We start from the raw sequence: 12,026 nt of genomic DNA, 5'->3' as shown, positions 1-12,026 counted from the left end.
TTGCCCGGTATTCAGTGGGCCCTTTCAATGGAGAACAAGGGTGGGGTGCCGTTGCGGAACACTGTGGATCTGAGCCATTTTTTCCAGAAACAATTCTGCGTGAGGTAGTTTAGAGCGCTCAGGAAATCCAATAAACCGGATGTTGTTTCGTCTCGAGAGGCCTTCTGCGTCCTCAGCTCTACGGTGGAGGGCATTGAGTTCCTCTTGCATGGATGCTATTTGTGTTTGAAGTGATTGAAAAGTTGGTAGTGCAGGCTGTGTGATTGCTTCTGCCTGAGTAACACGCTCTGCGAGTTTACGATGATCCTCCATCAACAGGTTTACTTCCAATGAGACCGTGTCTATCTTGGTTTCCAGTGAAGTTTTGGTGTCTAATATTGCATGCAATATTTTTTCAAACTTTGCAGAGTGACTTTGCAGGGTGGTTTCCAATTGGCGGAACTGTTCAGTTTGTGATAGTGGATCCAAGAAATCATTGTCAATTGTGGCCATAGTATCACTTGTTGATTTATTGGGCCACGGTTTCCCCATAATGACAGAGGTCAGGTAGACTATGTCAACAAGCTGTAACCCCGGTTATTATCCGCTATATATGGTAGTCCCAGTACAGCACTAACTCATATGTGGTGCAATGAGTAACACTTTTTGAGACAACGCAGCCGTGTCACAGTCTCCCTGGGCGTGGTGGCGTATGGATTAGAGCGCACAGCCGCTCACGCACGAGGGACCATCCAAACGTTGCACACTGACAGTGCCAAGTTTGAGGTAATGCTGGAGGTATATGTCAACGTGACTTGTATGGAGGCATGAGAGCACAGGTCCCTGTGTTTATAGTGTATCTATAAGGAGGTACGTTAGTGTGGCTATAGTGCTACATTTGCTTTTTTGCCCCTTGCACTGCGGTTCTCGGTTGTCCTGGGCAGCAGCTCGGCTTGTCCCCCTCTCTCAGGCTCGGTAGGTCGATGGGCATGCACTCTGCACTCACGTGTACAACCGTTTGAAAGGAGAAAAGAACAGCGAGCAAACTGTCCACATAGGGATTATTCCCAGCGGGGGTGCCCTGCTGTACGCGCACCTCCCCTCCCACAGCCGCAGTGTACCTAAGCCTTATTGCTGTCTGGGTCTTCACAGCGGTGTGTGCTCCCTTTGACAACCTGAAAGCATCGGGCGCCGCCAACCGACGCCGTCTCGGCCAGCCTCACGCGCTCCGGCGTCCTTCCAGGGCGCTCCGGTCCATCCTCTCAATCGAAACAGGCTGAGGAGACTTCATCAAAAGCCCAGTCGCAGGCTCGGCGCACGAAGATCAGCGGCCCCGTAAATCAGGCAGCCATTTTCACCCTCTCAGTCTCCGGCCTCATTCAACGTGCGAGGACCGCCACATCGTGTCGCGCCACCACGGGAACCGCCGGTTCTCACCATCATAGATAACAGGGACTCAGGGTCTATTCTGCACGTATAAGGCTCCCTTGGTAGTTGTTTATGCAGGATAGTGATCGGGCCCCACACGGAGCTCGTTGAATAGCGTCCTATACGGCCGCCATCAACTTTGTTAGAGTTTGGTCCTGATTCAACTATTGCATACTTCTTTGATTTATTGCACCAGAATTTGATGGCTAGGGTGAGCTATAGATCTAATGAGGAGCTGTCCTCGTTTTATTTTACATCGTGGCATGAGGCAAGGATGCAGGTTAGCTCCTTTATGATTTATCCTATACATTAATAGACGTAATACTCTTTCAACTAATGTAACTTCAGATATTCTGCTTGTTATTTCAGTCCCAAGAATGGTACTTTTAATACAAATGATATTGTGCTTCTTGCTCATACGCCAAATGAGCTTTTACTGATTTTATGTCAAATCTTGATCTGTCTTCCATTTGTAACAATTCACAAACAATGGCTTGTGACCCAAAGCTTCATTTATTACAAAGCCTTTGTATTAATGGTTAAAGCCTAGAGGGTGTTACCAGTTTTATCTACTTTGGCCTTGTATTCACATTTAACAGTTCTTCGACAGTGTTAGAAATGGCCATTTCTACAGGGTCGTCCCCAGATTTTTTCCCTTCCTCATCTCCTTATTGCTGAATAGGTTTTCGTTGGCTTTAGGACACTAGGGACTTTACCACTGCTAACCAGTGCATGTGGTCTCTACTTAAAACATAGTAACATTAGCTTATCCTCAATTGACATATTTAATTTACTTAGAAATCCCTAGTAAACTGCACTGCCTGTTCCCAGAGCCTGTAAATTAAATGCTACTAGTGGACCTGAAGCACTAATTGTGCCACCTGTAGGAAGCTGGCACAGTGTGTGATGGACACCTGTGGTGTTACACCTTGTACTGGATCCAGGCAAACCCAAAATGGATAGTGTTACAGTGTCTATACTGTATAACCACTTGCAACCGCACAGTAGTCACACAGTTACTCATCACAAATGAAAGGATCCACACAGTGTTGCAAAAATAAAGATACTTTAATATAGGCCCACCAAACAAGACTACCATTGGTATACCTCCCTTTGGAGGCATGAACGCACATGATATAGACAGGCAAGTACTCAGGAAAAGCATACATTAGCCAGGATCCAATGAGGGGCCAAATCATATACAAAAAAAATGGAATGCGAACAGGTGTCCCCCACCAGAGTTTATGGAGTAGTAAGACAAGTGTTGGGGAAGAAGGAAAACCCATAAGGTAAGTACTTAGAAGAACCCCTGCGTCGGGGTGCAGAGAGGTAAATGAACCAGTTTTCATACAGGGTAACATGGGGATATTGCGGTTGGAGAATGCATAAGCAAGACCGGACCAATGGAACCCAAGGGTAGATTCTGAGTGAAGAGGACCTGCAAAAGGAGGGGACAAAGTCCAGTCCATGCAGGAGTGTCCAGGTGGGGCAGGAGCTAATGCCCACCCTTCTGTAGTTGAAGATCTGGATTGACAGTGATAGATGAAGTCTAGCTGCGGAGTCCAGGAGCTGCAGAGGAGTCCTTGAAGTCATCTACGAGCTGTCCCACGATGGTCGCCAGATTGCAGATTGGCCAGTGGTCAGGATAACCATCAACAAGCACAAGCAAATGCAAGAGGAGCTGTTGGACATTTTGTCGAGCAGTGAAGGGCCAGCAAGGTCCTTGGGACTCAACTCTTGGAGAGGAGTCCGGTCTGACCCTCAGAAGAGAGAAGAGCCAGCAGAAGAAGTTAGAGCCCCCACAAGCAACCCACTGGCAGCAGGCACAGTAAGTTGCAGTGAGGCCCAGTCAGCACAACTGAAGAGGAGTCCCACGTCACTGGAGTAGGGGAGAGGAGACTGTCCTCGCAAAGGTAGAGTGCTGCAATCCAGGGCTACTTGAAGCCTGAAGATCCCTTGGAACAGGAGTCACTAAGCCTTGGTTGGTGCAACAGTCATGGTGCACAGGGATTCTGTCCCAGTGGCAGAGGCAAGGGCTTACCGTCTTTCATTTTGGACAGAAGGCAGAGAGGACCCAGGAGATCCATCAGAGCTTCCACCTGTGTTGGAGAATCTTTGCAGATCCAAAGGGCAGAAGATCCCACCAGCCAGATGCTGTTATCTTAGGTGCCTGTGGATGCAGGGGAGTGACTCCCTCACTCCAAGGGAGATTCCTTCTTGCTTCTTGGTGCAGCTGAAGTCTTGCTTACCTCAGAGGATGCACAACCTTGGAAATGTTGCAGAATGCTGACAGGAGACGCTGAAACAATGTTGCAAGGAGACGTCTTATCAAGCATTGCAGTCTTATTCGCTTCCTTTGTTGCCCAGCAGCGGTTCTGGAAGCCAAGAGCAGGAGATGTCTGCAGAGAGGTCCTGGTTGAGTCTTGCATGAAACATCTAGAACCTTCCCTCAAGGAAGTCCCTAAATAGCCCAAAAAGGGGGTTTGGTCACTCTCTGGAGTGACCACCTACCATGAGGAGTCTCTGACGTCAGCTACCTGGCCTATCCAGTCAGATGCTCCTGGAGGTCTATGCCCATCTTGGTTTCAAGATGGCAGAACATGGTGGCCACCTGGAGGAGCTCTGGGCACCACCCTAGGACTGGAGCCGGACAGGGGAGTGGGCACTCCCCTTTGTGTGTGTCACACCTGAGCAGGGACCAGTGGTCTCTGGACTGGTGCAAACAGGATTATGCAAGGAGGACACCAAAGGTGACCTTCTAACCAGTCTGGTGACATGGGGAGGCTACACCTCCCAGCCCAGTAACACCTATTTCTAAAGAAGAGGAGGTTGCACATCTCTCCTACAGTAAATCCTTTGTTCTGCTGTCCCCTGCTTGAGCCAGTCAGGCAGCAGGAGGGCAGAATTGTGTCTGGGGGGCTGCAGCAGCATGGGAGACTGGTAGGAGCAGAACTGGGGGTTCCTCTAAGGAACCCCTAGAGCGCATGCAATCATGCCACTAATACTGGAATCAGTATTGGGGTATGATTCCAACATGTTTGATACCAAACATGTCCAGGTTCAGAGTAGTTGCCAGTACCTAGCTAAAATGGCTTCCCCACACTTATGAAGTCCAGGGAATTGGACCTGGAATTCATAGTGGCACCTCTGCTCTTGCAGTGGTGCCCACATGCACACAGGTATCTGCACCCTCGCCTTTGGGCTGAGAGGGCCCATCATAGGGATGACTTACAGTGACCTGGTGTAGTGAGCAGCAGTGAAAGGGTGCATGCACCTTTTCACGCAGGATGCAAAGGGCAGGCCTGCAGACACAGTTTGCATGAGCTCTCATCTGTGGCATAATGCATGATGCAGCCCACAGGAGACCCCTTGTATACCAATGCCCTGGGTACTTAAGTACTGTCTACCAGGGACTTACAGAGGTAAGGAAGAGAACCACATGTGGAGGAGAGAGCACAATCACTGAGGTTCTGACTAGCAGGATCCTATGACAACAGCCTAAGCACACTGATATCAGGCAAAAGTGGGGGTAACCATGCCAGAAAGAGGGGACTTTCCTTCACAACCCCCCCCCCCCAAACTAAGGACAATAAGACTAACCTTTCCCTGTTGAGTCTTCATTGTCTAAATAGGAATATCAGGAGAGTCCATCTGCATGGGAGTGGTTACTCCCAGGGCCATGTTCCACTGAATAGTCCATTCCCTTTAGGGAGATAGACCACCTTAACAGTTTGGAATTTTTACCTTTCATTTGTTTAAGCCATAGGAGGGGCTTGTGGTCTGTTTCAACAAGGAAGTGAGTGACAATTAGGTATGGCCTCGCTTTTTCAAGGCCCAGACCACAGCAAAGACTTCCCCCGTCAATGGCTGACCAACGCTTTTCTTTGGTTAATCCTGGCCCTCTTCATTAACGTGGGAAAGTACTGCCCCTATTCCTGCCTCTGAAGCATCTGTCTGGACAATTGATTGTTTTGAGTAGTTGTGGCTTCTGAGAATGGGAGCAGAGCACATGCCCTTTTTAGGTCATCAAAGTTTCTTTGGCAGCTTGCTGTGCATAGGATCTTTTTTGGCATCCGTTTGGATGTGAGGTCATTCAAGGGGGCTACAATAGAGCTATATCCCTTTATGAACCTTGGGTGTACCCAGTCAGACCTAAGGAGGCTCTGACTTGGGTTTGAGTGGTAGGGGTAACCCAATCCAGTATGGTTTGGATTTTGCCAATGGCGCCGTCACCTACCAGGTGGCCCAAATAAACCACTTTGCCCTGCCTTATCTGGCATTTGGATGCCTTGACAGTGAGACCTGCCTTTTCTAAGGCCTCCAGTATACTTCCAAGGTGGACTAGGTGATCCTCCTAGGTGAAGCTAATGATATCTATATCATTTATATATGCTGCACGGAAGCTTTCCAGGCCTTGGAGAACTTTGTGTATCAGCCTTTGAAAGGATGCAGGGGAATTCTTCAAACCAAAAGGCATCACTGTGAAGTGATAGTGCCCACTAGGTGTGGAGAATGCTATTTTTGGCTTTGCAGCATCAGATAACTTGAACTACCAATATTCTGCAGTCAAGTCAAATGTGCTGAGATACTTGGCTTCAGCCAGATCACATATTAGTTCATCTGCCCTAGGAATTGGATGGGCATCAGTCCTAGTGACTGCATTGAGATCTCTGTAATCATCACAATGCCTCATCTCTTGTTTTCCATTTTGAGAGTGAGGCTTTGGTACCAAGACCACAGGACTAGCCCAAGGGCTGTCTGAAGGCTCAATGACTCCCAACTCAAGCATCCCCACACTTATGAAGTCCAGGGAATTGGACCTGGAATTCTTAGTTGCACTTCTGCTTTGATTCATTCCTTGACATGGACAGGCTGCCTATAGTTTTTACTTTGTACACGCAGACTGTCACCTGTGTCAGTGTCACAACAGGTGGTTTGACCAGGGATCAATGAAAATAGTTTGGAGAACTTACTGGGGACATTTTTGTAGTCAGCTTGTTGTTGGTCAGAGAGGCAGTCAGCAAAATCTACTCCCTTCACTGAACTATCAACTGAGTTGTGGGAGAAGAGGTCAGGGAGAGGGTCACTCTGTTCCTCCTGACCTTCAACAGTGGGCATGAGCAAAGTCATGTCAGCCCTTTTGTAAAAAAGCTTTAGACGGTTCACCCGAATCATCCTGAAGGGGCTTCTTGAAGTGCTCAGGTCAACCAAATAGGTGACCTCACCTTTCTTCTCCACAATGGTGTGGGGGCCACTCCACTTGTCTTGGAGTGCCCTGGGAGCCACAGGCTCTAAGCCTCACACTCATTGTCAGCCTTTTGGTCATGGCACTGTTTTTGCAGTTCTTGGACAGACTCAAGGTTCTTGGTTGCCCTCTTCATGTACTCTGCCATTCTAGACCTTAGACCTAGTACATAATCTACTACGTCCTGCTTGGGGGGTTCTGAGTTTTTCCAAGAGTCTCATGATCATGCCTTTTAGGTTTTTGTTGAACCTTTCAATTAAACCATTTCCTTGTGGATGGTAAGGGGTAGTGAATTTATATTACACTACACTCCTTCCACATTGCTTTCAGGTATGCAGACATGAAGTTTGCACCTCTTTCTGACACCACCTCCTTAGGAAAACCCACCCTGAAGAAGATTCCCAAGAGGGCCTTGGCCACTGCAGTGGCTGTAGTGGTCCAAAGGGGCATATGCCAGGGGTACCTGGTGGCATGGTCCACCACCAACGGTATAAATATGTTCCCAGATGCAGTTGGAGGGTCTAGGGGGGCAACAATGTCTAGCTCCACCCTCTCAAAGAGCAGCCCACCCACTTGGAGTGGAATTAAGGGGCCTTTGGGGTGCCACCTGTCTTACCACTGGCTCGGCAGGTGACGCAGAATCGGCAAAACTCCTTTGTGTCCTCAGATACATGAGGCCAGTGAAAGTGTGCGACAAGTCTGTCCCAAGTCTTGCTTTGCCCCAAATGGCCTACAAGGGGGGTATCATTTGCCAGTGTCAATAGGAACTCTCTAAGATTTTGAGGGATGACCAACCACCTGGTGGCACCAGGCTTGAGGTCCCTCACCTCAGAGTAAAGCAGGCTATTGTCCCAGTAGACCTGGTAAGTACCACAGATATCGCCTGCTCCTGAGCAGCAGCTTGCAGTCTCAGGTTCCCAAGAGAAGGACATGACTTCTGTTTAATTCCTCCCTGGTGGGTCATCCTGCACCTATGTGCTCAGCTCTATCAGCTTTCAGCTCCTCTGGTGTAGGTTTTGCACAAGAGGCAGATTCCTCTCCCTGAGAAGTGGGATTCTCATCTGAAGTCTGGACAAGGGGCATTTGCTTACCCTGCCTCCCTCTCTTTTTGGGGACCTCCTGGGCCATTTTTCCAGGCTTCAGAGTTCCCTGCTGTTCTGCTTAGCTTCAGACTAAGAGGGAACAAAGCCAAAAAATGCTTAGTCTGAGTAATGAATTTATTAAGGCACTTACCAGGTCTCAAGTGAAAGTACACAAAAATATGAACATGAGCATTTAACTTGAATGCAGTAAAACACGTGTAGATACCAAAGCAATCACAGCAGTTAAACAATGATAGGCAGAAGAAATGCGATACATCAACAATGAATATGTGCAGTGCAAATGTATATATGCATAGTAAAGCTAGATAATTAGGAAATAAAATGCATCACCATGAGGGTTGATTTCTTCATCCTTGCCAACATCATGCTTTGGAGTTCTGGACACCTGAGGCAGTAGGAGATCCTTCCAATATGGGATACTTTAACCCGCACTGTGCATCAAAGGTCACAAGAACTCCTAACTCAGTGCCAAGTCTCCTCACCTTATATACCTTAAACAAACACAAGAGGAAGGTTCTGGCAAGCTCCCCCTTCCTTGCGTAAGTTATGAAATTCAAGTAATGGCTGTGCTCGGTCTGCGTCGAAAATACACAAAGGATCGGGCCTTGTCCCAATGAGCATTCCCAAGAAAGAAAAGCTGTACTTTTCTTTGATGGAAACATTCCCAGGCTGAAGTCTTCTCTTGTCATGTACCTTTCACATCCGCATTGTTTTGTTTCAACACGGTGTATCCTTGTGCTAGGAAAAAGAGCATAAACACTTTCTGTATGAAAAACAAGCTGTGCGTGGAAAAACCCTGCACCACTGATGTGACAGCAGGCCCCTGAAGCTAAGCTAAGCACAAAATGGTGGCAGTGGTTAAGATGGAGTCGTGGTTAAATACAGATACCATTACACTCCACCATTTGACTAGTGACTCTTATAACGTACTGGTCTAAAAGTAAGCGTTTTCGGTCTAAACATTGTAACTAGGTTCGGTATGCATTGTACAGAGCAACATAGCATTATTATAATATAAACCACAATGAGAATTCCACCTAAATTAGTGCTCAGTTGCCCAAAATCAGCTAACCAGTTCAATATCCAATCCCGTCACCCTTTGTCAACATCTTGTCTTACTCCTTTCACCAATTCATGTAAAATGTCAATATGAGACTGGACAGATTTGCAGGGGTCTGACAGGTTAAAGCAGCACATGCCTTCAAATTCTGAGGAGCCATTATCATGCTTCAGGAGCAAATAGTCAATGGCGGCCCTGTTTTGCAATGCACCTTTTCTAGTGCCTTGTATATCAAGCAATAATACAGTTAAAGCAATGGAGGTATGACTGATGTTCTTAACCGTCAAACATGCTAATTTGGTAATAATTCTGGTATTATGAACAGCTAATCCTGGAATTCCTACTCTAGAAATACATATTCTAATTTAGATAATAAGTGAATTCCAGAGTCACAGTCTTTGTTTAACTGAACTGTTTCCCTTGGATAGCGCGTATGTACAGAGTGAAATGGAAACATCATGAGTACTAACGCGTAAAGGCACACAGTTCTCCAGTTATATTGGCAGGAATATACTTATAGGTGGTATTTCCACAAGAGAACAACCACCCCGCTGTAGTTTAACATGCATGATGTGACTAGCAGCAGTCACAATGTGTCGGCAAGACATGCTATTATTCATATTTTTACACATTTTATCGTTTCTATGCTGACACAGTACTTGTTATTCCAACTGGATCTCTTGAGGAGACCCTGTTGTTGCCTCAAGGCACACATTTTCCAATTTTGTAAGTATCACAAGTTAAGTTGTAGCAGACATCACTGGTAGTAATATTGTAAGTAATCACATGGGTCAGATTGTCCCACTTTTCATCCGTTACCTCTTGGAAAAACCTGCGGTACTCATAAGGTGCAAAGTGTGACAACACATCACTTTCATGAATTGCTCCATCTTTGTTGGCAGCATTAAAGATTTGCAGCAAAACGCTGGCAGGAGCTGGTATGGCGACTAAACAAGTTGAAATAACATCAACTGTACTTTTCATATTCATCATGCAGAAATCTGATCTGTGGAGCACGGCTAGTGCCAGATGCGTCCAAAGGTTGTCCGTTTGAGGCAGTAAAGGTGTTGATTGGCATGGGTGGTCAATCACTTTGGAGCTGGGGGCTTTCGGTCCCTCCCGACCAAACTTGTAAATGTCAAATATTGACCAGGTGGTATAAGCAGCACAAAGACACCTTGCAGTATGATCTGTAAAAGAAACAAATATGATCATTCTCGCAAATAACATTTATCAGATGGTACATGTTCCCACTTGTCCTGTCTGGGTTTCATGACTAACAATATATTATCCCTGCCCTTTGCTATAACTTCTGCTGGTTCAGGAGGACTATTTGGGGATTCTACCCACGCCTTAGCACCAGGATGTTTGTCAGTTGAGCAATAACCTCCTTCCCCACACACTATAAGAAGGGCTGGGGCACTCCCCTTTTTAACTGTTCCTCCATACACTGGAATAATAACTTTCTGAGTGATTCTGACTCCAGGTTGTATTAACAAATCATTGTCTGCACTGTTCAATAAAATTATTTTAAGTTCTCCTTGGTAGTCTGCATCAATCAGTCCCGCCAGGCCCTGCATACCTTTGAATGCCAACCCCAATCTAGGAGCAATCAATCCGAAGTGCACGGGGGGAATCCGTATTCCAACACCGCTTGGTGTCAGTCTGTACAAATTCAAAGCATGTAAATCAAGACCTGCAGATTCTAGTGTGGCTCGGTAAGGAGCTAAAGCTCCTGGTTTTATTTCCAATTACATGATGGTATTTGTCACTACACGTGGTTGTATCTGTACCAATGGGGTCAACATTCGTATTAAAGGGGTCTCTGCATTTATCAAAGGTCTATTATTCAAAATTTTGAGGGCTTCATTTACTGCTCTCTTCAGTTTCTCAAAGTTCTAAGAGATACTTTTCGTAATTGGGCTTTCCGTAAGCCATTCATTCTCTCAATCAGTCCTGCAGCTTGTGGATAGTATGGAATATGATACATCCACTCAATATTGTGTTGTGAACACTAATCTTGTACAATGTACCTTTGAAATGTGACCCGTTGTCACTTTGGATTTGGAGTGTGACTCTGTAATACAACATTAACAAGTCCAGAGTTTTGATAGCATTGAACTGAGTAGCACGTTTGCATGGGGTGGCAATCAAGTAGCCAGAATATGTGTCCACTGCTGTGCAGGCATATAGACACCTGTAACTATTTGGTAGTGGCCCAATGTAATCAATTTGCCATGTCTGCCCCGGCAACTTCCCTCTCCCCAACTGACCTCTGACAGTTTGCGTGTCAGATGTCTGTTATGTGTGTTGATAAATAGGACATTGAAGAATGACTGTTTTGATGAAGTCTAGGGGAATGTGCATCCCTCCAATCTCTGTCCACCTATTAGTGGCCTTCTCTCTGAGATGTCCACATTTTTTGTGCGCCCACTTAGCCATCCCCAACAAGTCAGAATCCTAAGTTGCCACTTCTACCTCTCAGATATTGGCTTTGTCATCTGCAAGGGAATTAAACCATCATTCTAGAGAGTCGGTTGACAGTGAGCATCTACATGATGCACAGTAACATTACTTTGCTCTAGCATTTCCCAAATTTCTTGCCACAATTCTTTGCCCCACACCACCTTGGAGTGTATTTGCCAGATATGTTCATGCCATGTGGGAAGCCAGGTGGCTTACCCTTTGTTGGTATACCAAGAATCAGGATAATTGTGATAGGCCCTTGGCATTCTTGTTTCACTCCCTGATGTACAGCATACAATTCTGCAAATTGACAACTCTTCCCTTCTCCTGTAGTGGACAGCAACTTCTTGAAAATGGGTTATATGACACTGCCTTCCAATGTCTTTTGGCCCCCACATACTTGGCTGAACCACTGGTAAACCATACATGTTTCCTATCCTCATGGGACAAGAATTCAAATGGCTCACCCTACCTAACGGGTGAGTCTTTTATTTCTGGTACCTCCTGCACCTTCTGATCATATTGCACGGGGGCCTGTGCGACCTGTTCATGCTGGACTTCTGGCCCTGCTGGCCCCACTCAGGCCCTGTGCTGTATGTACAACTTCCATTTTATAACATTAGCTTACTGCGCATGTCCTATTCAGTGAGTTTGGGGTGAACTAATCACCCACAGCATTATTGGGATCTCAAATCTCAGAATCACATTATGACCTAGGGTAATTTGCTCAGTATCAACTAGTGCT

Source organism: Pleurodeles waltl, chromosome 10, assembly GCF_031143425.1.
Source record: "Pleurodeles waltl isolate 20211129_DDA chromosome 10, aPleWal1.hap1.20221129, whole genome shotgun sequence".
Lineage (NCBI taxonomy): Eukaryota > Metazoa > Chordata > Amphibia > Caudata > Salamandridae > Pleurodeles > Pleurodeles waltl.
Note: the sequence above shows the minus strand (reverse complement) of the source record.